Genomic DNA, 26,167 nt, shown 5'->3' with positions numbered 1-26,167 from the left:
GAGTTCTCATTGCCTTTTGACGATGGCTCGGAATCGTCAACGTATCGCAGCCACTCTCAGGTTCCACCTTTGTTTCTGCTCTCGCTGGAATTTCCCCCTCGATACAGATTGGAACGAGAAATCTTGCGAGGATGAAAAAAGTTCGCAGCAGGCAGTCAAATGGAAGATTCAGTAGAATGAGACGGACCACGCTCACAGCCCTCCGTTAAGAAAATTGAAACTGTAACCGAGAATCACGATGCTTTCTCAAATGGTACGATAGTTGCTTTGGCCCAGAGGGTAGACAGTGGAACGTACTCGGTTTCTTCGACTCGACGTCGCGAAATATAAATTTCTTTTAGCTGCGTTTATAATTTTTATACGCCACTACAACCTGCCGAGGAAAAATGGGATATCTTCTTAAGCTAATTCGCGTTTATCGTATCATTAGTCGAGTTATCGTCTACTTTGAACGTGACAAATGAGTATACGAGCTTTGTGAGAGTTGGACGAATGGATATGTCCAAACTTTTGAAAAACGTGCTATACAGGTACAGCCCCGATTCTATTCTAATGGTACCATTAATCGAGCGGTAACTACATATTAATCTGAAACGCGTCAGCAACGAAAAGTTTTTACTTTTCGCTGAAACCAAGAGCCACGAAGAACATAGCCAGAAATAAAGGGGTATTGCGGTGAAATTGCAGTGACTTTGAAGCAGCGAAATAAGCGAGAGGATAAGGGACGGGTCCGGTTTATTAAGAGAACGAATGAGGTGGAGGAATGCGAGCGGTAGGAAAGAGAAAGGGTCAAAGTGGAAAGCAGCTTGCCTCGTGGGCTTTACTATCTCGTGACCCGTTTCGAAATTGCATTTGCCGCTCCGACAATAATTATTCTTGCCGTTTACCTGACCGGTCCAGCACGGTCTTCGCCAGGCAAGTGGCCCAACAGAATTAACGAACCTCCGCGACGACCGTTCTATCATATTATTCCCATACAGCCCCGTAATCACGTTCGAATTCAACGATTGTTGGCCACCGTTCTATCGGCAAACAAGCCGCGGCACCGTTGTCGATATCTCTCGTAACTCGGCCGGCCATTAAATGCACGTCAAAATCAAAACGGCCGAGAACTATCGACGCCTCGTTACAAACTGGAAACAATTTCTCGCGTGCACGCAAATTGCTTTCGCCAATTGTTGCGCGACGACCCCTTAACTGGCTGGTAACACCGACTCGAAACACAATCTCGAACGAGCATTGTGACGGAAAATAATGCATCGCTTTTGATTTCTCGCTTTGTTAAGCCCCGGAGACGTCGATTATTCGGGACGGCTATTTACCCCTGCGACGATTCATCGCTTCGTTCAATAATTCGAAACGTACCTATCCAGAGGCGTCGAATTCTAATAACGCTATATATCATTTCAATCTAATTTTCATTCGAAAATTTATTCGAACATTCATGGAATATCCGACAAACTTTATAAATAACGTTCCACCCAAGAGATTCACCCGTCAGATACAGTTCCCTACCCGAACGACGCATAGAATTCTCTCGTCGACGCTTCATTCAGCAGGGACAATAATTTGGTGGACCTATCGCGGCCCGTTCGCGAACAGGATTGTTTTACCGTGTCAGTAACTCGGCCAACATTCGCCAGTTACACCGTCGGCCTACTACAGGACCGGTTCTCTATCTGTTCTTTTCCACAATAGCGCCGCGAAAGTAGGAGGCGGGCGTCACAATCCGAAGAAATTTATTGCCCGACCTTCCGCCCCGTACGACCTACCATTCTCGCAAACCTCCACGGCCCGTTTCCCTGGAGCGACTTGCCCGTGAGTTTTCCGACACCGTAGAAAACTGACACCCGGTGTTATCTGCCGTGACAAAGGAATCCGCCAATGAACCGGACCGATCCTTCGATCGACTCCCCGATAACCCTTGCATTTTCACACCTCGAACGGTTTGCGCTGCTCCCTCGACCGTGCAACCACCGAACACACCCCAAATGTATACGCGATTCGAATCGTGGACGAGGATCCGTGGTATGTTTGATTTAATTAGAAACACAGGACTGCACGAATTATTGCGAGAATTATTTCAGAGAATTCAAAATGGTACAGCTGGTGTAACGAAGTCACAGTCGCTGTAGCATCCTGGATGGCCATCAGGAGTCGCGGGCGGTTTCCTTGCGAGTTTCCAAGGGTGGTAGCGGGTGGGTTGGGAAACGAGGGCGAGAAAAAGTGTCGGTGAGAGTCGCAGATAAACGTGGGAACGCGCGAGGGAGTCGAGGGACGAAAGAGAATAATACATGATGGAAGAGGCAGTCGCAGCGACGAGAGAAAAATGTTTACAGCTTATGACGGCGCCTCTGAGTGCGCGCTGGGGAGTTGGAATTGTTATTAGGTCGTGACGGCCAGCTCCGCCTGTCTATTCCTTCGGCATCAAGCAGTAAGAGTCTTATCGTCGCTAAGAGATCCTCGCGGAACGGAAAGGAGGCCAGCCTGATGTTTTTTCTGCTCGTGTTTCAAAACTTGTACCCCTCGAAACAATTCCTCGACGCCGTGGCCGTATTACCTCGCCGGACTTCGCGATGCCTTTAAGTAGAAAATAAACGAACGGGAAAGTTGTTTCGACGGCACCGTAATTCCGAATCCTCACCGTGGATTTCAATCTCGCTGTCCCAACGTTACGGCCGCGCGCTCCCGCTGAACGCCAGGATAAATAAAACTACGAGCGCGCCTCCTGGATTCCTTGTAAAACGGGCAACACGTTCCGTCTTTTACGCGCGGTTATCCGGCGCGATTGGATAAGCGTCGAAACGGGACGGTAACGGCGAACGGTACGAGCGACCGTGTCTCGATGGTAAACGAAAACGAGACGAAGAAACCGGCATAAAGCAAACTGCTAGATTGTTGAGAAAGGGTGCAGATCGACGACAGGCTCCTTTTTATCGTCGATATTCTCTTTCGCGAGAGGAATCTCCCACCCCCTCTCGTTCGCCACGGTTCGTTGCGCGTAAAATTGTTGACCTCGATGCTCGAAGGCTTCGATGAAATAAAAATTGATCCCACTCTTCTATCATTCTTGCAATAAATTATTTCTACTGTATCGACAAAAGTTAGTCGAAGTAAAAAGAATGGAAAGCTTCTCGTAAAAGCTCCATCGGCCGAACGAACATTTCCCTTCATTATGCTTGCATATTGCCGTCAGGGTGAAGCTTCGCGGCTCATTATCCAGGAAGCCACTTGATCAAAGGACGAAGGATAACACGCGAACGAGCCGGACCGCAGTATTTCAACAATTAATCGAGTTCCCGGAGGGTAGCGTGATAAACATTCTACAGCGGTGGTAGACACGGTCGCGGTAACTTATTATGAGATACTTAATTCAGGCAGGAGCGCTGTGCCAGGCCGTGGCAAAACGGACCAGCGCAATAAATCAAATGTAACGGTCGTAAGCAGCTTCCTGGAAAAATCTCGCCGTGCTCGGTTGCAGCCGGCTATATCGAGTTAACCTTTTTGCCGCGAAGATATATTTTCCAATTTCCGAATGACGTCGCCTTCGAGGGGGGAGGGGAGTGGGGGTGGGCTAAGATCTCGACGAGACCGGATAATAGAAACCACGTTTCTATATCCGCAGCTCGCTAAGAGCCACCCATTTAAGTCGCGAGCTCGAGGACCTCCGATATATCTTAGTTTTCCCTGAGTTTTACTTGGCCCGCACCGCCGCAGCCGCCGCAGGAAAAACCCGATTAAGATACAGCTCCTTGCCCGTTTTCTGGATAAACTAACCACCGGTCCTGTCCAAACATCTCTGTCGCCCCTCGAGAAGAATTCGACCCTGTCCCCTTCGAATAATTTCCCATTTAACTAGTCTCGCTCGAATTTCACCGGGCGAGGGCGTAGCAGCTAGACTCGGCGGTTGGTTAAGCTTCAAACAGAAAAAAAAGCGGTAATCACTTCTCGACGAGAACGAAACGGTACGTTCTGGCGAAAATTGAAGCCCCTTCTTTCAACTTTTATCGAATTTCACGAAATTCCTGAATGTACTCGGCAACCATCGGTTCTTCCGGCTGTTCGAATTAAAATTTGACTAGTCACACCGTCGGACAAAAGCGGATCGTTGAAGAATTTAATTATCGATCTGTACGAATAATTTCAACGGTGCACCCACGGCCTTGACACCGTTGGTGTTATTTTAATTAATCACGCGTGCACCGGTTCGCGCGCCATTTTTTCTGCGACACGCTCGTCGATACGATTACCAGGGGTTGGCGAAAACCGAGTTTCCATCGGGCCGGCCGAAAAATTCGCGAAATTTCGACCGTCCACCGTTTCGTTACGCTGGCACCGCGTTGCAATTAGAACGGGTTCGTCCTGCTCAATTATCGTGAACTTTTAATTAATGCCAACTACAGTGGCCCATTTCGAGAGCTGGCCCCTCTGCGCCGTGAAATTTGAATTTCAGCGTATCGCCGCAGAGCAATTATTTTTTTACCGAAATAAAACCGACTCGTCTTTAATTGACATCGCCAGATCATCGTTCCTGACATATGTCTTTGAAGAAAAATCCTGTAGGACACTTAACCATGGATCGAACAAATTCTCTGATGTTTCATAGGTCAACAAAACCCCATTAAAATTCATGGGGTCAGTTCCACGCGATATTACTCGACGGACGATTACTTTCGCGCAGCGACAGTTTCCAGTTTCAACGGAATGGCCGCGTTCGATTTTTTTCTCGCGCGATACGAAACAATTTATGCCCGTATGTAAACCGCGGTGACTTTCAGCGTTCTGTAATTGGAATTTACGAATGCCTTGGCCGAGCAATTAATTTTCGATGCAGTCGGGCAATTCGTTAAAGCCAGCTGCGGGCTGTTGACAACTTCGCAGTTTAGCAGCATCGTCAAAATTAGTATCCGCCTAGCCTCGGCACTTAAAATTTCATCTCGGTCACGTATGCCTGCTGGTCTTTGTTTCCCGCAATTATAATAGATCGAGCGGGGCCAAACGCGGCTATACACGACCCGATGGAAATTCAAATGGATCTTTCGCACAGGCTCGAAATAATATCACTCGGGGTGTATCGCGCGGGGCGGTGCTTCTGTTCCTGTTCAACCGGAGCACGGCGAACGTTCAAAATAATGGAGCAAAAACTGATTTCCAGTCGAGCGAAATGAACGGGCCGGGTTGAATTAATTGAAAGCTCGTGACTCTGAACTGTTCCGACAAAGCTTCGGGAGATAAACGGGAATTAAACGCTCGGAAGTGTTTAACTCTAATTTTCATAGTCAACGGGGAGCGTATTGTTTTCAGCGTCGACTTTTATTTTGCCATTAAAATTTTAACGCGATTAAGTAGTTGGATTCGAACGCGGTCATTTTTAGTGAAATTAATTTACGACTAACGAGCTATCGCGAGTCCTGAAATTCACCGTGGAACAAGTATTCATCCGGGAAACATAACTAGTAATTACGAGAAGGCCCGCGTGCGCGACGATTCAAGTGCAGATTATACGACACGCGGAAACATAACGGAATCAAAGCAGACAGTGGATACGCGGCAAGAAGTAGGTAAAGTGTCTCCAGATTAATTGGAAGTGCCGACATAAGTGACAGGAAACGCGGCTGGCGATGAGAATGAAAAGGCGCCGGGTGACACGATTTTCAAACTTGATGAAAGCCGAAGAGAACACGAGCGACAAGATGATAGAACGCCATGAGTAAATTTGTTGAAGCGGAATATTGAAGAACAGATCAATGCCGAAGAAGGAACGCTCGTCACGAAGCTGTCGAAGGGGAAATACAATATTTTCATCACGGTTGAACCGGAATTCGTGGATCCTTTAATTTCAGCCACGTGAACGAGACGAGCCTTTATTTTACTAAATTTTTGCCTATCAAATATTTCCAACCGCCTCCTTCTTTCCCCGTGAAAGTTTCATACAAATTCCACGAATATTTCTTTTTTCCCCGTTTGGCATTTTATTTTCCTTACCTTTTCCCCCGTATCGCTCGAGTTCATCTGCTTTTTCGATTTTTTAACTCCATTCGCCGGAGCACTCGAGCTCCCTTTGGTCCCATTTCGTTCGTGTACTTTTCATAAGCCCCAAATATACCGCGTCTACGAGGTCCAATATATTTTGAGTCTCGAGCTGTTATCGTACACACGCCAGGCCACCGTGGACGTGTTACCGAATAGGACAATGGCTAGCGTCGACCTGCAAATTCATTAATCTTAAAGATCAGATTCTCCTGAAACTTGACTCATCACATTTGACGGTCCGGACATCGCGAAGATCAGATACGCTTTATCTCCCGTTACAAATCTCATTAAAGTTACTTCTACCTGGTCCCATTATGTCGTCAAGGGTGTACTCGTTGGTAAGGCGCAGTATTGGCGAAGCATCCCTGACAGATGACGTATGAACGAGGATCCTTTGTACAACCTCGACGTGTCGTAACTACGATCCGACAGAGACATCTCTGATTAATCATCGAATAATAATCTCGGCCGGTTTATCGCTACTTAGTAAGCGCGCGAGGCCACTTACTTACCATGTAGCTCGATTATTTTAATCGGAAAGGCCATCTTCGATATTTATGCGGAGTATTTACAACACGCTCGCGTTCAATTATCGCGGGCATTATCGATTCCCCGATATTCCCTTACTTATAAGCTTGACGCGGCGCGCATGGTGGAACGTTAAACGTTCCAATTATAAATTCGCAGCCGCTTACGCGATGCCAATTTACCGTACGGTTTCGCGCACGCTTTTGCATCAATAAGTCCTCTTTTACGAGCTTGTTCTCAAGCGGCCGTTTATCGACCGCCCGAAATATATCGCGCCAGGCGATTAATGGGGTCGGGCGGTATTCGTTCGGAATTCAGTTTAAGGTAAATGCCGAACTTGCCAGGTATCTGGAGCAACATTTATTAAACGCATCGTTGACCGAATGCTGAATATGTAAATCGATGATTACCGTATCGCCAGGAACCAGTAACCATTTCACCCCGTCCTCTGTAACCCTGTTTCTCGTTTCAAGTAGACCGGGACAGTGACGCACGGGCGTGTCCGCTTTAACGCGGACACTATCTACTGTACGACGGGCCAAACAGCATCGATACTTCTCTAACGGTCCTACGATCACAGTACGCGATTCTGTGCTTAACGAGGTATTGATAAAATTGAAAGAAAAAAAAAGGAACGGAGAATATTTCGAGTTGTCAAGATCAATGTTGATCGATGGAGATTAGAAAATCGTAAGAGAGACAAACTGATATTCGAAAGTGGACCTACTCGATCTGAGGGACTCTTTTCTTTGAAAACAGATCGTTCCGTTTCCCCGTTCTCCGGTAGCCATGGATTTACCTTTCAAAAGCCTCGTCCGTTCGGATCTTCTGACGTTTACACTACTGCAACAGGAGAACCTGGCAAGAGTATCTGTACGCGTTACTCGTCAGACGTGCCGTTCGTATTACGCCCATTGGCGTAAAAATTTATTACGGAATTCTCAGACGTTTCCTCTGCTTCGCTCCGGAAGACTCTGGGGGATTAGCCGGAGACAATAAAGATGTCAGTTGTAATAACAACGGGTAGACGGGGGCTGGTGCCGGTGCAACGCGCGGAACGACTGCTTTACACGGACAGTTTCGAATAAAATGTCGAGGAACGAGATAGAACGTTGTTACGAGGGTCTGGCCAAATTGGTCGCGCTGGTCGTTAGAGCGCGATTTGACAATAAGGAGCTTTCATTTTCGCCGGTCTGATTGGAGATAATTGAAAAATACGAAGCGGACTGTTGCCAGCGAAACTCGCGTCGCAACGAAACGAAACGGAATTGTGATGGACGGTGTCCAGACACGAAACTGGCCTCGCTTCTAATGTTCTTGCGCGTCGATTCTGGCACCGGTACACGGTTGCTGTTCCGCGAACACCAATATTGGGTCACGAACGCAAACGAGTGTGCAAGTACGGATAGAACGGGATACATGGTGAACGCCACGCCGGGCAACTTCGCGTAACTCACCTCGTCCAGTCAGGAGTCCCATCAGACGCGTTGAAAAAAGACTTCCGCGAGGAAATGTTTTATGTCCTTTCGTGTAGCTGCAACAACGCGCGCTGGATTTGTCTCTGTTCGATTGAAATATTTCTGTCGCGGTCGTTCGTTATCTCCGTCGAGTTTACCGATGGCAGTGCTCGCTGTTCCCGCCTGACAATGTGTAAAACATCCTGTGCAGACGTGGACGACATTCGTTTAGTAATTATCGGGAAATAAATGTCACTGAAATTAATCTGAACATGATAACTGTCCTAATAATTTTTCCGGAGGACGCGTATACGTGTAGACGTATCGTCCAGCATCGAAAGGGGTTGGCGATCGTCAGAGTAAATGTAAATTTACTTTACCGGGTTGAACATGAAATTCGATCGATAACCATCCGCGCCACGTACGCCCGATGATCGTTCATTAACGAGCAATAGCCTTAAATTGCCAAGATCGATTTAGGTCGCGAGTTTGGCACGGTCTCGATCAGTTTCGGTGAACGTTCTCGCGGGCATGGCGCTTCATCAAGCGAATAAAGTGGGACCATGTAAACCTCAACCGTATCACCCAACCGCGGCACGTCACACCTATCTTCCCACGGAACGTATTTCTCCGTGGCAGCGGAAAAGCCCTTCTATCGCGGGCTTTCCGTGTACGCGCACGTGCACGGTATCGAGGAACACGTGTCCGTGAATTACGTGACGTTTTGTTCACGACAACGAGGCCAGCAAGTTTTTATTTACCAAACAAAAATAAAAATAAGAGAAGAAAGATGGATAACTCTTGCTCTCGCATTTTATTTTGGCTCTCGTAACTGGAATCGCGATCACCCAAGAACACGCGTGGCCCTCAAGGAGAAACAGCTCGCGCAATATTCAGAGGAAAAACAAGGAACATAGCAAGGGAATTTAACGAATCATGTGGAAACGGTGAAAGAGAAGCGTTTATACCGATGACACCCTAATTATCGGAAAAGTCGACGGCAGGATCCATGCCTGAAAGTAATCTCGCGGATTATGGCCGATGACACGGAGGAGCGAGCGTGAAAAAGGTCGATGGGCACGTGATTAAAAAAGCGGCAAGGCGGGCGTGATGTGTAGAGAGCCAGGGTGATCCCTCTCACCGGAAGTAATGCCATAAAATATTCATGAGCGATTTTCCGAATCGGACGACAGGAATCGAGGACGCGGAGCAGGCGCGCGATGCGCTTACACACAATTCGCGCGGAAACTGCGGCGTTTTATTTATACCCGCTTTTCACCGGTTAATTCGCGGCCCCCACGTGCTTGTCTGTCCAGCCTGACCTACCTTTTATTCCCATTCATCGTGCCGCCCCCCTGGCCGCTCCTCATTGAATCTACCCCGTGCTTTATTTCACCGAGATAGCGCCGACGCGGCTTGGCGCGTTCACGCTGTCCGCGTCCGCTCGGCCACGCGTGCATCCACCCACACGTTACCAAGAAAAACGAGGCCCGTCCGCAATCGTTATCAAGACTGGTCCGGGTGCACGCGCGCCTCGCCTCGCCTCGCCTCGCTCGTTATCTGCTCGTTCACCCTCCTGACACAGTGCGTCGAGCCCCAAGGGCGGCGCGTCGACGACCAGGGGGATAAACGGAAGTGTCTCTGAATGTTAATTACCGAAACTGATGAAATTACCGCGGAGCGACGTCGCTCTGTCGCGTAAATATGGCAAATGGACCGGGCTCCTTTGATAACGGACAAAGAGGGCCTGGCGAAATTCCGGCAACAAAATCGTGGACGTAATTTCGCGGAGGTCTCGCAGGGGGAATTCGTTTGCCAGGAAAAAAGAAGCGAGAGGGCGAAGATTAACGAGGTTACCGCGTGGAAGTTTTTATTGCTGGGTACATCATCGGGGTGAATAATCGAGTCGAAAAAGTAGCGGATCGAGCTGTGCTGCGCCGTGGAGAGGTATTTCTAATATTTCGTTCGGATACGGATTGCAACGGAGTGTTCGTCGGAACGTAAATTATCGCTTGGTTACATTATTTGCGTTAATCGCGCGGATGTGCGCGTTTGAACGGAGAGAATACCGGTCAGGGGAATCGCGGTATCTCTGCGCTTCGCCAACCAGCGCGCGAGGCGAAAAAATGCGGGAAACAAGTGGAAAATATCGTGGTCGAGTGGCGAAACGTTACAAACGAAAATGTGCGGGACACGGTACGGAAATTATCACCAGCATGGAGACTCGCGTTGGCCATTGTGAATTTTTCGCGCGATTTAGAATTCCGTGCCGGGGTCTTCGATCGTGCGTTGCCCACTCGCGGCCAAGTTTTTTAACGTGGCATTAAAAAAATATATCGCCGCTCGTTGGGAAGAAAAATATTATTCGTCGTCGCGCAGCTGGAAACGATAAAAATTTCTATTTTCGTTCTTCTCGTTCTAAAAACATCGGGTGGAGCTCTGCCAGTGTAAATGTTTCCAAGTTACACCCGACAACGATTGCGCGCTCGCCTCGTTATAAATGATCATCATCGAATGCGTGGTTTCTTGTAAACGTGTGCGTAACTGGACGCTGGTTGCTTGAGCGTGTGCGAAAGGGAACAACGTCGCTTGGTATCCATAGTATCTTGAATTAAAGCCTCGAGTGGCGTCGATAAATGTATGGTCAGACAAAGCGAGGTAGAAACGGACGTACAGCGAGGATCGAATCAGCGCTCGCGGTACGCTCGGAAAATAGCATTCCTCCTTCAACGGGATATAAGCAGCGTCCGATATCACGTGAATATTATCAGAAAATTATAATCTGCCTGATAACGAATGTAAATCACGCGCGCGTGATTAACTGTTTCCGGGTGAAATTCGAACAAAATCGTCCAACTAATTTCGCGGATATTTAAGGGGAATTTATTTAACGGAAAATGGGAGTCGATTTGTTTTCGCAAGTATATGAAAATTTATCGAATTTACCAAATAACGCGGAAACTGTTCTCGCTTACGTACGTCTCTCACTGGCCGCACAAATGGACTCACGTATGGTGTTATGCGCATATTGGAAAGACATTTGACGAAGCTTAAGGGATTCACGGCATTGTGAGGACGTTTTCTATGACTCGAGAATAGAAGAGGAAGCCTTAAACCGAATGGGAATGCTATAAATATTCGTCGCGTGTTGCTGCGACTCTATAGATGCATCTTCACTGCGTACAAAGAGCTCGATGAAAAGTAATAAAAACGATCGTCTATTTCTCGTCCAATTCTTCTAACTTCTAATGATTTCTTACACATTGATAGCGTAAGATCGTGTAGAAATCAAGATGAGAATAAGATCACTGTGAAACTTAAAAAGCAGAAGCGAAGTTGAGCAATACGCTGTTGAATCGAAGAACAGATCGCTTCGCTGTAACCTAATTTCGCTTTCACAGGTTGAATAAAGTAACGGTAAGGTAAGACGAATATCTATCCTCCGTATTATAAATCTCCCTGTCGATGAACACAGGGATTCTATTCCAGAGATTTGATACTCGAAAAAGGGACGGTGATAAACCGGAAAGAGGTACAATGATCGCGAACAGAAAGATGGAAACCCTTGTGTGGCCCTCGGGAAAAGATTCTCCCGCGAAACGTCTTCTCGAGAGATGGCACCGCATCAAAGAACAGGTACATCAATTATTCACCGAATAACAGACAAACTGGCTACTGGTTGGCTCCCAATGGGAGATCCCTGACACTCTACACGCCCCTAAATCTCAATTTCCCCCTGGGGTTAACCATGGTCCATACGTGCCGAATTAGCGCGCGAACCTTTCAGCGTCCCAGCCTACGGGCATTAATGCAAATATTCCGAACAGGCTGATACCGAAACGTTGAAAACTATCGCACGATAATCATACAATTCCCTATTTAATATGTACCCACATCCATTATCCCATTTGCGAAACGATAGTTAATGTTCGCGTAAAATATTGCATTGAACCTGTTTATACCGATCTGGACGAGATATTTCTGTAACGTTTTGCGTATTCCGGTCATTTTAATAAAACCAATATCGCATCGCGTGATATCGACTGATAAATCAAACATCGTTGCCGTTCTTCCTTCCATAAATTGAAGATCAGCAGAACTTCCATTTCCGGACTTCGCGGGAGCGAGGACGTCGGATTTTACGAGCACAGCCATCCAGCAGCTTTCGCATCATCAACGTGCAACCCATTCCATAGCGTCGTATTTGTCAGCCGCCCATGGTTTAGGAAGCTTCGCGATATACGAAAGAGATACATATTTACGTGCATTATGTACGCGATACAAGAGAGCAGCCTTTCTTTTCTACGCGATATTCTCGTGCCACTGTTCGACGCGTTATACGTTCTCCGATAGTTTCGAGTCCCCGGGAAAATAGGTCTGTAACGAGAACCGTCGAAATTGGTGGATACGAACACCAGTTTGCGCTGCAACGTCCCGACAATTTCGTCGTTACACCGTCCGTCAGTGCGGAACGAGGCAGAATTTTATTTTCTTTAAAAAAAGAAAACGCCAGTATCGAGAATGAGTGCGTCATTCGATTATAAACTGGCCATCGAGTGCCATTAAAAGTCCAAAGAAACTGTAGGCTCGGGGAGAGGTTTCAATAACGCAGACAACTTTTCCGTGAAAATAAATCGAGGGACGAGGAGAATGGCCGGCCACGTTGGGGAATAAAAAGAATCGCTCTTCAGATATTTCTTTCTGAAGTGTTGTCGTCAATTTGGACCTTTATTAAAAAGTTCTCGAACACTCGAGCGGCGCGGCGAGTCGGGGAATGGCGGCGGGAAACTAACAGCTTCTTCGTCATAACCAGAATCTTCGCCATGTGTCACTTTCAGTCGGGGAAATTCTGACGGGCGAGAAAAAAACATTTTCGCGACAGGCACGTACGCGTGATTGATCGCGTGACTTTGTCGTTTTTATGACAGTCAGTTCATAAATGGACAGCGATTTAAAAGCATCGTATCGATCACTTTCCATGCTCTCGCTCTATTTTCATTCGATGCGTCTAAAAAAAAAAAAGACATGGTTAACAGCATTAGAAAGAACGTGTCTCGGTCTGTATTTCATCTATGTTTCAACCGAGCAGTCACCTCGCTCTTCATTAATTCCGTCGGCGTTAGAGGTGGGAAAAAAAGACGGAAACTTCCATGAATCTAATTAAAGCTCGAACTAGGAGATCTTGTCCCTATGAATATTCAAATCAATCGAGCAGACGTTAAACTAGATTCAATTCTATTCAATTTTCAAATTAGAATAACTTTTCCAATTTATCCGGGTCGCTTTTGTAGTTTAAAAACGTCGTTGTACGTCTGATCGGAAAATTCCCGTCTTCGCTTCAGGTGCTGTCTGTTCGCGCGCGCATTTATCCGTTTCATGGCTCCGCTACGTGAACAGAAAGATCGAACAGTGACGAACGACTCGTCGTTTCGACGCAGATGTGTCTGGCTGTCGTTCCAACGAGCCATGAAAAGAACCGTGGTACGATTTTCAGAAACATATACCATTTAAATTGGCGTACTCCTGTCGCCAACGAACTTTACGCGCGGAACGATCTCGATACTTTGGCTGACCTATTCCAGCAGCCGCGCAAATTGCAAGTCTTTTAGAGGCCTCTTCGTTGAATAATTCAGCGACGGTTAATGAACACTCCGAGGGAGAAAGAACATCAGCTCTCCACCCCTTTACTCTGGCAAAGGCATTCTTCCCGTAAGCATCGTGAAATAACTAGATTCGTTATTGTATTTCCGATAGGTGTACTCGCCGTTTTATTCCATCACTTATATTTCCTTCAGCTTTTACGACGCTTTCATTGTTTGCGCGAGTATTAACGAGAGATTCGAATTTATCTGCGTATTAATTAAATTCATTTTCACGTAAGCACATGTTATTCTTCCCCTTCTATAAACTGGATAAAATACGATGCTCGCTTTTGAGTACCGTGCAGACTTGTTCGAGAGGCATCGATAAACCACCATCGACGACATAAATGTTATTTCGATATTCGAGATCGTTATCCCGGCGAACCAACCAGAGGATTTACGAACGTTTCTATTTGTTCCCCGCCATTCTTTCCGTCTCGTGAAAAAAAAAAAAAATAAAAAGATTAAACGACCGATACCAGATCGCGAGATATCTCGTTAGAAATAACGAAAGGGTTAATGAACGGCCGACACGAGCCAAAGCTAAAAGCAGCATAAAACAGGAATTTCCCACGTTTCCTGCCGCCGACGTTCTCCCATTTCCCTTCGCTTCGAAAACAGAAAATAAAAAACCGTAGAGGAGGGTCGAGATTATGATCAACGAACATGATGCGTCTATTTACGACTCGCATGAATCGCATTGTTCACAGCCAGCTGCATAGGTGGTAATACGCGTCCCGGTCCATTATCCACCGTGTAACTCGAATACGGATTCCGTAGTGCGTTATAACCGGCGCGGCCGCGGTTATAAACCGCGCTCTGAATATTTATCTACGACTATTGGAAAATAAACGCGCGCCTACGAAAGCGACTACTCCCGCAGGCGCTGAAAGCGCCGCGCGACGCGCACAACGATGGGCTCGAATCGTATCGTAATTCCCGTTTTATTTTTGAAGTAACCACGTGACGTCCACGCGCTCCAATTTTTGGCGGCTATTATTAAGCGCGGATTTTTTTACAGTCGCTGAAAACTGTTCACCGCTCTTTTTCACCAACGCGGTGCTCCTTCAGAGTTGTCATTTCTGTTTTAATATATCTTTGTCATGAATCTTCCTCGACTGCAAGAAGTTACTACGTCAAGCAATATTCTTGGTTTCTAAAATAAAAAGAAGCATTACTCGAGTAGGCGATCTATGAACCATTCCACCCTGGAAAGGAGTGTGTAACGTCGAGAGGCATCATCGGAGCTCGGGGTAGATTTCTCGCCGATGAAATTTCACCATCTAACGCAGCAGCGTACCAATTACAGGCAACGACATGCCTGTTAGAGCGAAGGGGTAACGTCGATAGCTTGAATCTCGAAATTCATCCCTATAGGCGTAACGGTGAAACATTAGGTTCCCGTGGCGCAGGAACCGGTAGTGTCTACTGGGCGCACTTTACATGGGAATGCGACAGCAGTTCGCAGCGTTTGACACTCGCGGGATTGTAATTCACCCTCTCGCGTTTCAGAGCGCCGAGTTTCATGGATTATACCCGGAAACCCCTAATTGCTGGTACATCGCGAAAGCAAAATCCGAGGCGGGAATGCGCGGAGCGAATCGCTGGTGGAAGAGAAGGGTCAGCCGAATCTAATATCCCAGGCTCGTAAAGCATTTTTCCTCCTTGTTTTAGTAAAAAGTAACGACGAGACGGTGGTGGCGTCTAAGGAGGGTTCGCAACAGGGGGATGATGTACGATCGCTACGAGTTAAGCTTTCAACGGGATTCCAGCCGTCTTGCTGTTACGCAAATATACCATTTTCGGGCCCCTCTACCGACGATCCTAAAATAAATCGAGCAAGCGTGCAGGTGAAATTGTATGTTACGCCCGGGCGTGCATCCCCCTCGCAATCTCCGACGGCGTTATCCATAATTTAGAAAATCTCCATAAACCAGTGGCTAGTCCGAGGTTCGTCAGCGCTACGTGCGGCGTATAAGTAATTCAGCATTGTGTTTAGCATCGTATTATCTGGTAAACTTAATATACGAGTAAATATTATCCCTCGACGAATTTCCGAGAGAATAATAACGAACAGGTATCTCATTAACATTTCTTCCGTTATATCTATTACGATTTATCTGCCGATCGTCAGGAATTCGTGATACCATTCGAACGATCCTGTTCAGCTGTATCATTTTTTAATCGATTATGGCAAGAGGCAGTGCGAGCAGAGTGGAACGGGGCAACGGACGACACGATGAGAAATGTCCCCTGCCTCGAATCGTAGATAAATCATAGCAGAGACAATATCGAGCGGCGCTTTAATCATTGACACGTGCGCGACAACTACTGAACTCGATGCTTTCCAGTTCGCCGAGTAAACTTCCCTGGTGAACGCGCGACGGGGTCCTTGGACATATTGTCCGCGCAGACGGCGGTGGAATTTGCCGAACAACAATCCGGGAACGTACGAAATTTCGCGCTGACAGATGGCTCATCGTTTTGGGACCGCGTTAATAGCGAGAGCGTGCACCCTCGTTACTTAGACGGTTGCTGCGCGCTTTGTTCTAGCCGATAAACAGGGTCTCACCTCAGAAACGAACAGGACCGCTCAAATTTCCGGCTGGTTCCGACCGGCTACCATTGTACCCAGCCACGGGACTCGATGACGAAGATCAATGTTGTCGAAGACAGTGATTTATACGGGTCCGTGGAGGTCCGACGTAATTGTTCCAGCGTCGAAATGTCGGCAGACGCTTCGACGAATGGTTAAACGACCGATTCTTTATGACGAGCACAATATTTTTCGTTCGACCGGTGAGATGAATTGAAATAGGTCGCCTCGTTGAAAAACTCCCGCTGCTCAATCAAGCAGCTCGGTCCAGAAAGTGGAGCCGTAGGGTTGCTCGCTGAGCCGCGTGTGTCTGTGATACAAGAATGAATAAAACTCTGTACGAGGGTTTCGAGAGTGTACCGGGTGTCACGCTGGAAGTCGTATGAATTGTTTACCCGTCAACTGCGTTAAACGATTTCTACGAACGAAACGAAGCGTCTAGGGGAAACAATCGATGCACGCCTTTATCGCGCTGAGAAATTAAAATATAAAAAGTTGTTGTTATCTCCAACGATTTAAGAGAAAGCCATTAATATTTGGAGAAGAATACCCTATGTGTATGTAGGGAGAGGAAAGTAGTGGATGGCTAACGGAATGATGATGTATTTCGTGAAAAAGAGCACAACGTGTTTGTCGCCGTCGACGGTAGCACAGGATACGAATACAGCTGAATGTTAGCTAGAGCTTGAACTCCCCTGTGCTCGTAGAACAGCCCATCCGGAAAATATACCCGTTGCTATACGAAGCGCTATACTGTTTATCTCAAAAGACGCGACAAAAGTGATTAATGTTTTCTTAATGCTAAGAGAAATGTTTAACTCTAAGATTTCGTTGCGTACATTTGAATTGGTTCGTTATTGCACTTGTGGATAGAATAAAAAATATAGCGCAAGCCTCTGTCGATGGAGGATCGGAAACGTCGCCTCGAAGAAACTTTTGAACGCACCAGTACCGTTTCTCACGTCCCTGCCATTTGTACATAAACACAGGGCGCAGAGTGTAGGTGGGAAAGGAACGACAGTGACATTTTGCCGGAATTTTTCGAGATAGATGAAACAACGCGAGGCGAGAAAGAGTTGATTTAACAAAGATGAAAGGGTAAGAAATGGCGGAGATGAAAAGACTCGGCGACGCTCGCGACGCATCCGGAATACGTCTCAGCTTCTTAATTTCATCACGTCCGAGAGGTGAGCGCCGCCGAGGATAGTTTTCGCGATATACTTTCACTTTGTGCCGTCCAGGTTCGAATTAGAAGAAAGTTAAGCGAAGCCTTTCTTATTCTGCTCCGTTGTTTCGACATAAGAATTCGTTTTTACCGGGACGACGCTGAAAAATTCGAGTCGCTACGAAGCAATTCCTTTCTTTAGTAGTTGAAGCGAACGCTGCGCGTTAATTAAGAACTACTTCTATTTCTTTCAGAATTCACATTTTTTTTCGAACGATAGAATCTTTAAATTGACTAAAAAAGCGTATACTTTTTAACAGATGTTATGACAAAGGTGCGACAAAATTATTAGCACCATGGTCGAGCATTCCGCCAACTCAAGATCGATGCGCGACAATCGAGTCAACTCTGATCCCAACTGTGCGACCATTGTTCACGATGGCCCTTGTCTGAATAAAAACTTTCGTCTAGCAGGGATTAAGTTGGGTAATGACTATTGATCGAGTAATCGATCAGACGCCTATCAGCCGCAAAAGTTCGTGGACGCGTCCTGAACCGTATGCAAGAACGGATCCACCCCTGATATGGGGCGTGTCGAAATCCAGTAGTAATATTCTCGCACCCATTCGATAGATGAAATGTTGCTATCATGACATCTTCATTTATTGCGTTCGCCATTGTGATTGGCAATGACAGATGGGAGTTATTAGTATTAGTTACTCTCGATAATTGTGAATGGGAACTAACGCCAAGAACTGGAAGTTTGCGAGTAGAACTTTGGTATGAAAATGAACGTAAAAACCTCAGTAAAAAGTATTATATCGTCAAACGGACAGATTAGTTACTGTTTATCGAAGTTTCACTCATGCTCCAATTAATGAAATTTATTTTACGGAGACACAACCATTGTGTAACATCGGGGAAAAGTAAATAGCTGGTATGTAAGCAGTGAAATTACAAACACTAAATATCGCACGCAACTAATTAGTAAATATGTAAATAAAAGCGGCGATGAGAGCATGATAATAACGTTTGTTATCGAATTATGTTGATGATAAATATACGCTGTCGTGTACACACAGAGACGGGCGTGAAGCTTGTTTCTATTTTATTTAAAAAATTTAATGGAACCCTGCGTCAATAAGGACGGGCATATTATCGATTGATGCACGCGCATCGCTGTATTTTACTTTCTAATTAAACAAATATGCAAACAAAACGGTACAACGATGTAATTCAATAATTATATCGAGAGGCGGATGATCGTACCGTCTAAATTTGTATCCATAATTACGAGCGTAAAATGAGAGGCAAGACAGCGAATTTCTCTGGGATAGTAGTAATAATCTATTTTATCGAACCTATCAATTTTCAGATTGAAATCGTCAACGAGCCCACTCCGATGAAACTCGTATTGCCTGGATGTATTACATATTACAAATGCCATATATCAATTGCCCTCTCGGGCCATATGCGCAAACGCTATTACAGAAGTAACGTAACTGGGTATACGTATTTCATTTATGTATTAAACACAGATTGTTTGCGAGGTGAACAATTGGTTCGTCGTGCGCGCGTATATTCATGTCCGTTCGCGAACCTCCTATTGTTCGACTATTTCCAATTAAATTATACGCGAGCCAATCGCGGCGGATCGAGTGCGTAAAATACGTAGGCTCATTTCATCTGGCAGAATCGGGAGCGTTCGTGCACCCGTACCAACTTGCCTGTTCCCATCCTCGATAAAGACTCGTGTTTCCGGTAATTAATTCGAGATGACGTGTTTTGCACTCTCCATCGACCATTCTCGACGGGGAGAAACTCGACGACGACAAAACTAGCCCGCCACTGAATCGTGCGATGAGAGATGCTCGAGTGTTTCGCGACCAACGCAACCGTATCGAAAATCAATGCGTCATAAATGTATTATCGAGTGAATTGCTTCCGATTTAATGCCCGGTGATTTTATTAGCCCGTAACTCGTACGAAACAGCCGCTCCTTCTATCAAGATCGCGTTATCTCCTTAGCGAACCTTGGTCCGGGCGTTTATCATTCGAAACGAAAGATTCGTCCTTTTTTTTTTAGGAATTAGAAGGATTACAAGTTTCGACAGAGTTGAACGAAGCTGTAACATTCCAGCAGGATCCGGTTTAACCGTGGAAAAACCGTGGTGGGTGAAAAATATCTAACAATTTTTCGAGGGAAGTGAAAAATTCAATGTAGAAGAGTTAACATTTTAATCTACGGATTTTGAAGCTTACAGAATTGTTTGCGCGCGATGAATCTACACGTGCGTTAGAACGGTGATTCGCGGAACAAATCATTCGCGGTGGAGGGAATACAGAACGGATCGCGTGTACACGTTTTTCTGTATCACCCGTATCACGGGGATCTTCCCTCGCGAAGAATCTACTAAGTGGTTGGAAACGGGCGTTACGTCAAGGAAAGATAAGCCGCTTAATTTCGAACGAGATTAGTTTGGACGTTCAATCTCCTATATCGCCTTCTCTTTGTCACGTAACGGCGCCAGTATTCCCGGCTGAGGTTAATCTCGGGATTAATCCAGAAACGAACTTTCGCAGTGCCATTTTTCCACGGCAGCTCATATTTCCAATTTATATCGCCGATTACACGTATTCTTCCTCGCGAACCAAAGTTCCTTTCCCATTTCGCTCGCGAAAAAGATAGGAACGAGTGCTACACCAAAATGAAACGCTGGTCCAACGGTCGTAAACTTAAATTTCCTACGCTGCGTTCGATTCTCGTTATATTAACGTTCGTGCTAAATTAAAAGTTCATATTTCTACCGAATATTATCAGACAGCGATGCAAGCGCGCGATTTAAACGCGGGTCGATCGTTGTGCAAGCCAGTATCTGATAATGTGAAATAATCGGAAGAAATCAGTCGGGTGTCGTAATGATTATCGTAACGATTCCGCGTTACAACGATGCGATTCGATCCCGGATACTTGAATAATTTGCCATGCAATTTCACGTCGCCTTCGATAATCCGATATCTGGCATGGCTTGCAGAGTCCATAAATTAAGCAACAAATTCGATTTGTGCTCTTTGGTAATCCCTTCATTGCCATGCGAGAGACTTCGATCGTTATAACTTTGCCAGCGATACGGAACATGATGTATGGTGTGGCAATACAGACAGATTTTCAGCGATAAATATAATTCGATCCGCAGGGTGCTCTCGATAGCGTTCGCCATCGAGAAACAATCTTCTCTTCGCAGAGAGAAATCAATTCGTCGCGTACTTCACGGCTCCCTGGTTTTTTCACGAACAAGAAGCTACGGAATGACAAATGCTCCCTGGAGCTAAGTCGAGCCATTTAACCGCGTTCCTTTGTCGGCGCAAGTAAGCAAAATCCGACTGTAAGAAACGCAGGAGCAGCTGACAAGTGTCGCGAATTCGTAAACGCGCATCCCTAACGCTTGCTGTTTCTAAGGAGTAACTAAAAAAAGGTGTGTTACAGTTTATACGTATATGTACGAGCAGTAAGGTCGAGCTTTAGAATGGCTAAAAAACAGTGACATTCCTATTTTTCAGCGAATTAACTTATCTACGCGAAACAGGCGTAAAATGCATGCATGAAATATTGCTCAGATTGAAAAGTATGCGTTATTCGCCGCGCTGCGCGTTCAAATAATCTTCCCCGTCCGTTCCCCTCGACGAACTATTTTTCTTCGCGAATATAAAACGCACCAGCGAAAACTGCAACCGTTTCTATTTTGTCGACGAGCGTAGGAGAAGCAATTTTAACGAAACGGCTGGAAAATCAGCGCGCGTTCCCCTCGTGAGACTTTCAATGGATATTTCCCCCGCCGATTTTTTAACCTTCCGCTTTCATTGAAATATACAATTGAAAAGAGCGCAACAAACGAGCCTTTTCACAAACCGCCACCCTCTGCCCCCGTTACTCTTTCCGTGTTCCCTGTTATTTAACATACCGCGCGTAAATTTCGTCCACCTCCCTCGGGCTTTCGCCCCGTTTCGTCCTCGAGGACTCGCGGAACCGACTCGTCTCCACGCACGCACATTTTCGTATCTTCGCGTCGAAGCTACGTTTTCGTGCTCATAATACGTGATCAGGGTCGTGAAAAGCTAGATTTACACCTGAAAGCGAACGAATCCCGCCCTCCCCTCGACATCTCGAGGGTGACGAATAATAACGAGTGTCGAGAAAAAAGGTCGAGAGCGCGGAAGGGGTGTTTCTCGGCGTGGGAATCGTGTCGATAAATTTACGATAAACCATCGACGACGCGGGTACCAACCAACCGTTCGCAATTTCCTGAAACTGCCGGCGATATTTTCGTGGATGTCCGTATTCTTTTTTCAACAGGAATTGCAAAGCAGACGTAAAACCGTCGCCGACGGGTTATGGCTTAATAGGACCGCTTTGTGCTTGTCGCGAAGGGGGAAGCAGAAAAAAGAAAGAAAAAAAAAAGAAAAAAAAACGGGGGATGGTGGAAAACACAGCCGTGTTTCAGTGTTGGGGCGAGCACGGTGACGAGCAAAAACGAGAACGAAACGTCGGGGTCGATAGCTTGGTTATCGTATCGCGGACAAGCGTTGGCGAAAAAATTCGCGATGGGGATAAATTGGAGGAAAGCAATCGAGTGTAATTGCACGATGTACGTGTAAGAAAAAAAAATGCGCGTAACGCCGTGCAAAAAGGGGAATGGGCCAAGAGGAAAATAGTAAACCCGTCGCAGGATGAAAAAGAAAGTTCGCTTAAGATGGACGGTATAATCGAGCAAAGTGGTTCCACTCTGGTAATCTGATTAAGCGATTCTTTCTGCGCCCGTAAACGTAGTAGCCGAAAGCTGCGGGGTCATTTTCTAAACGAATAAAACAAACGTAAAGAAGCTCTGGATCATCGAAGAGTACATAAGAAAATAAATTCAACGAGACTTAATGGACTACAACTATGTTTTAGTACCGGTTGCGTAAACACCGGCCATGTTTTCCAAGTAAACAAAGTGCTAGACCTCTCGTTCCTCGTCTATTTCGATAGCTTCCGTTATCGTGCACGAACTTGGACTGCTTCAAAGTCGCACCGTGGAAGTTCCTTCGTATATTTCTTCTTTCTTGTTTTGATGTTCCATTTAGGACGCATGAAAGTGACGCAGCGATCGTCGAGAATAAAACAAACAGCTTCTATCTCTGTTACTATTACAAATTCTAAGAAATTCTGCGCTAACTTCTCCATTTCTTACAAGTATACGTTTCTTTATATTAATGTACGTCGTAAAACATTATTCAACAGCTTCGAGAATTACATTCTTGCTTCTCGATCGAAACTTTTCGCGATTCCTGCCAGGCATCGCATCGTCTAACGATGGTATATCTGTCGCGCGAATTAGGAGGCAGAGAGAGAGAGAGAGAGAGATGAAATGGAACTTCAATTACCGAGGTTCGCGATAGAGAGTGGGTGTTCGAAGGAGAGCCAATCGATGTCGAGGCTCGTCAGCAATCAGCCATCGGTGTACACGAGTCCGGGTTACTGGGGCATGGCGTAACGTTACGAGCGGAGGTGAAGCCAAAAAACTTGCGTTTGCGATCACGAAGCTAGCGAGCAATCGCGGAACTCCGTTCCGTCTTCTCCAGCACCGGTTATTCCCGTTACAGTTACGAAACGACCCGTCACGCGGCAAGTTAAAACAATTACGTTACTTCCGTACAACAGACGAAACGGTTTCTTTAATCCATTTACTCAATGCCACGCGAAAGCATTCGAACGTTCATATCTGCAGCTTTTGACAAGTGAGATGCGTATACATATTCGATCGCAGTGTTTAAAACAATGTCTGACAGCCTACGACGACGAGAATGTCGCAATATGATCAATCTTCATCCATTGTACATTCATCGAAACCACAGACGCAGTATTGTACGAAACGTCATCAGAGATATTACAATTCTGAAACGTTAAAGACAAACGAGGTCGAGTACCTCTCCGCGAGCTAGTAGTATATACGCAAGTCGCGGTCAGCCACTCAAATTTGTCGACAGCCCGCTCTTTTTACGGATTAACCACTGACTCGACGAAAGGTTACTGCACACTGCTCCCATCCGTGGTGTAAACAGGTTTACGGTCGCCGTAAAACAAAGCCAAGGGACGCACTCGCAATAAAGAGAATAATATTCTTACCTCTTGTCGTCGTGGAAAATTCGCGGGAAAGCAAGCTACTACAGGGACGCCCTCTTCGCCGCCATCGCCTCTAAACCACCCCTACAACTGGCACTGTGGACGCAGAGACCGGCGAACGCCGACATCGTCGAGCGACACGGGAACCTCGATGGCGATGCCAGGAACACGTCACGTCGAAGCATTGACAGGCTTTAAGCGTCGCGATTCGCACGACGCAATTCTAACTGCAACCGAATGGACGCGCGACGACATGTCGCTCGTGACTGGCGCGAACACGATCTTGACACAGGACGGAATCATGAGGAACGAAAGGGAAATAGGACGTCGACCTTGTTCGCGGGCGCGACCACGGAAACTGAGAGAGTCGAGCGGTCGTCACGTTGATCGTGTGCGCGTTAATCGCAAATGGCGAAAATCGACGAATTTACACGAACACGCGAAGCTTCCTTGATACACGTAATACGCACGACCGCGGGAAGTACATAAACTGACAGCGGACGCTCGTCGACTGATTGTCGAGCGTCGAATGTTATCGCCGCTCTCGTTGATCGAAAACACCGGTTGCGCGTAGCTCAATTTCCTGGAAATTTTCTGAGACAAGAAAATGCTTGCTTCGTTTATTTTCGACGACCCCCGTTCGCGTTTTTACGCGACGGTCGACCGGATACGTGTACGAGTCGAGGGTGAGTCGCGTGCCACGAGGTTCAGTGAACGGGTGTATATACTTGTGGACGAAGATTTCAGAGGAAACGCTATTTAAAATCTTAGGATGTAATTGCGAATATAATATAGGATATTTCAGACTTTATGCATAAAAGTATGCGTGTGCGTGTATGTGTGTGCAATGTAGAAAAAGCAACGATATACTGTATATAATAAAGTAACCTATCAATTCCCACTCGATTACAGTGAATTGTTCCTTCATTTAAGAGAGTATTTAGTCCTGTATATTCGATTAAAATGTCTTAGTTAATAGATTATAATTATCGTATAGAGCGTTGTAGTGCGAAAGCGAATAGGACGTAGATGATTTCGAATTCAAGAGATTCGACATCAACTCACCAGGTTATGTACACAGAACTGAATATTGATGAACCCATACTGGCCAAGCCCAATACAGAGTATCTTAAACCCTTGCAACTCGATACAAGCACACAGAGCACACGACAGCAGCAAACCTTACACTTAATACGATACAGATCACCCCGGTGACCACTGGAATCGAATATCGACATCGGAGTCGCGAACCCGATGCATTTGCATTTGCATTCATGGAATTCGATTCACCGAATTATGCGCTCATTGAACGCGATACGACCATCGTCTCCGATCGATTAGAGCTCCGTGGAAACGGTGAACGCGGTCCAAGGATCTCGAAAAATGGGAATAATTAATGGAACCACCGCGATCCTTGCATTTCCCGTATTTTTAAAACCCACTCGCAGTGTGAAATGCATATTCAAAATATCTAAATATTAATAAAACGTAAATGATTGTTCGTGCTAATTTGATACCTATTTCGCATTTAATTTGAAAATATTGGAGTTTAATCATTTTTCCGATATATCCAGTCAATTTTCCGGATTGCGTTACCTTTAATTGCGTGCTCTGTTTGTGCCTCCGCCGCCTCCCTTTTATTTATTAATTATTTTATACCAAGCAATAATTACACGAAATGAAATTACGATTTTCGTGGAAATTAAATTTATTCGTAACGCTACAAACTTTGGAAATCGATTACGGGATCCTTGATGTTTTTGTCACGATTAATACCGAATTTCCCTTTAAAGGGGGAACATTCGACACCAAATTCGAGATTAAATACCATCGACACCGTTGAACCCCCAAATTAATCGATCGAATAAAAACGATACTCCCTCGTTTCGAAATACTGCGACATCCCCCGAACCTGTACGTACAATTTAGACATTGCGCCGAAGAAGCACACAGTACCTTCCGATACACGCATAAATATGCATACGTGTACGCACGTTTGTGCATATCAGAGTCTGTGTACCCACTTAGGTGTAACGATAGTTGTATGCATATCCATGGGTGTGTGCATCCGTGTAACCGTTTGCGTAGCTCATTCGGGTCGATGCTGATTACTTGATTCGCTTGCAATTAGCGAAATAACGATAGCCGATCTCGCGCAAATAATATGGGACGGGGTAACGATATACATGGCGGACGTAAAATCTATCCTCGTTTACTCCGTAATCACTCCATCGATTCCTATCATCCGCGATGTCGTAGGAATTGTAATGTCGTGAGAATTCTGGCTCCTCGGAGGAATCGACGTCCCTATCCACTCTAACCAATATAGATCTCTCGACAAATGTACACACGATTTATCTGCGCACGTTGAGGCGAATGAAGCGGCGTGAACGCGCCGGAAATAGAGAGCACGCTCTACGTTCGTAGTAATACTGGCAATCGATAACCACGTAGGTGCAGTACGTTGTCGTTGAAGAAATCCAAAGTAAAATGGCCGTGTGTGTTGGGAATAGAGTCACGTACCGAGTCCTGCCTCCTTTTGGCGGTAGGAAATTGGAAAATTGTGGAAAGGATTAATGGATG

General features: G+C 46.0%; 1 protein-coding gene across 6 annotated transcripts in view; it reads right to left on the bottom strand.

Moving 5' to 3' along the window:
• Nucleotides 1-26,167, bottom strand: part of Kair1d (Kainate-type ionotropic glutamate receptor subunit 1D) — a 204,569-nt gene that overhangs the window by 160,478 nt on the left and 17,924 nt on the right. Inside the window, exon 1 of one of the 6 annotated variants that reach the window (XM_076894968.1) lies at nucleotides 23,588-23,664. The exons of the other annotated variants lie outside the window; for them this stretch is intronic. The gene's annotated coding sequence lies outside the window, so the exon portion shown is untranslated. Of the gene's footprint in view, nucleotides 1-23,587; nucleotides 23,665-26,167 lie in introns of those variants that run through there. 6 annotated transcript variants of the gene reach the window in all.

This window comes from Xylocopa sonorina, chromosome 5 (assembly GCF_050948175.1).
Source record: "Xylocopa sonorina isolate GNS202 chromosome 5, iyXylSono1_principal, whole genome shotgun sequence".
Lineage (NCBI taxonomy): Eukaryota > Metazoa > Arthropoda > Insecta > Hymenoptera > Apidae > Xylocopa > Xylocopa sonorina.
The sequence above is the reverse complement of the archived record's forward strand: the minus strand, read 5'-3'. Positions and strand labels throughout refer to the sequence as shown.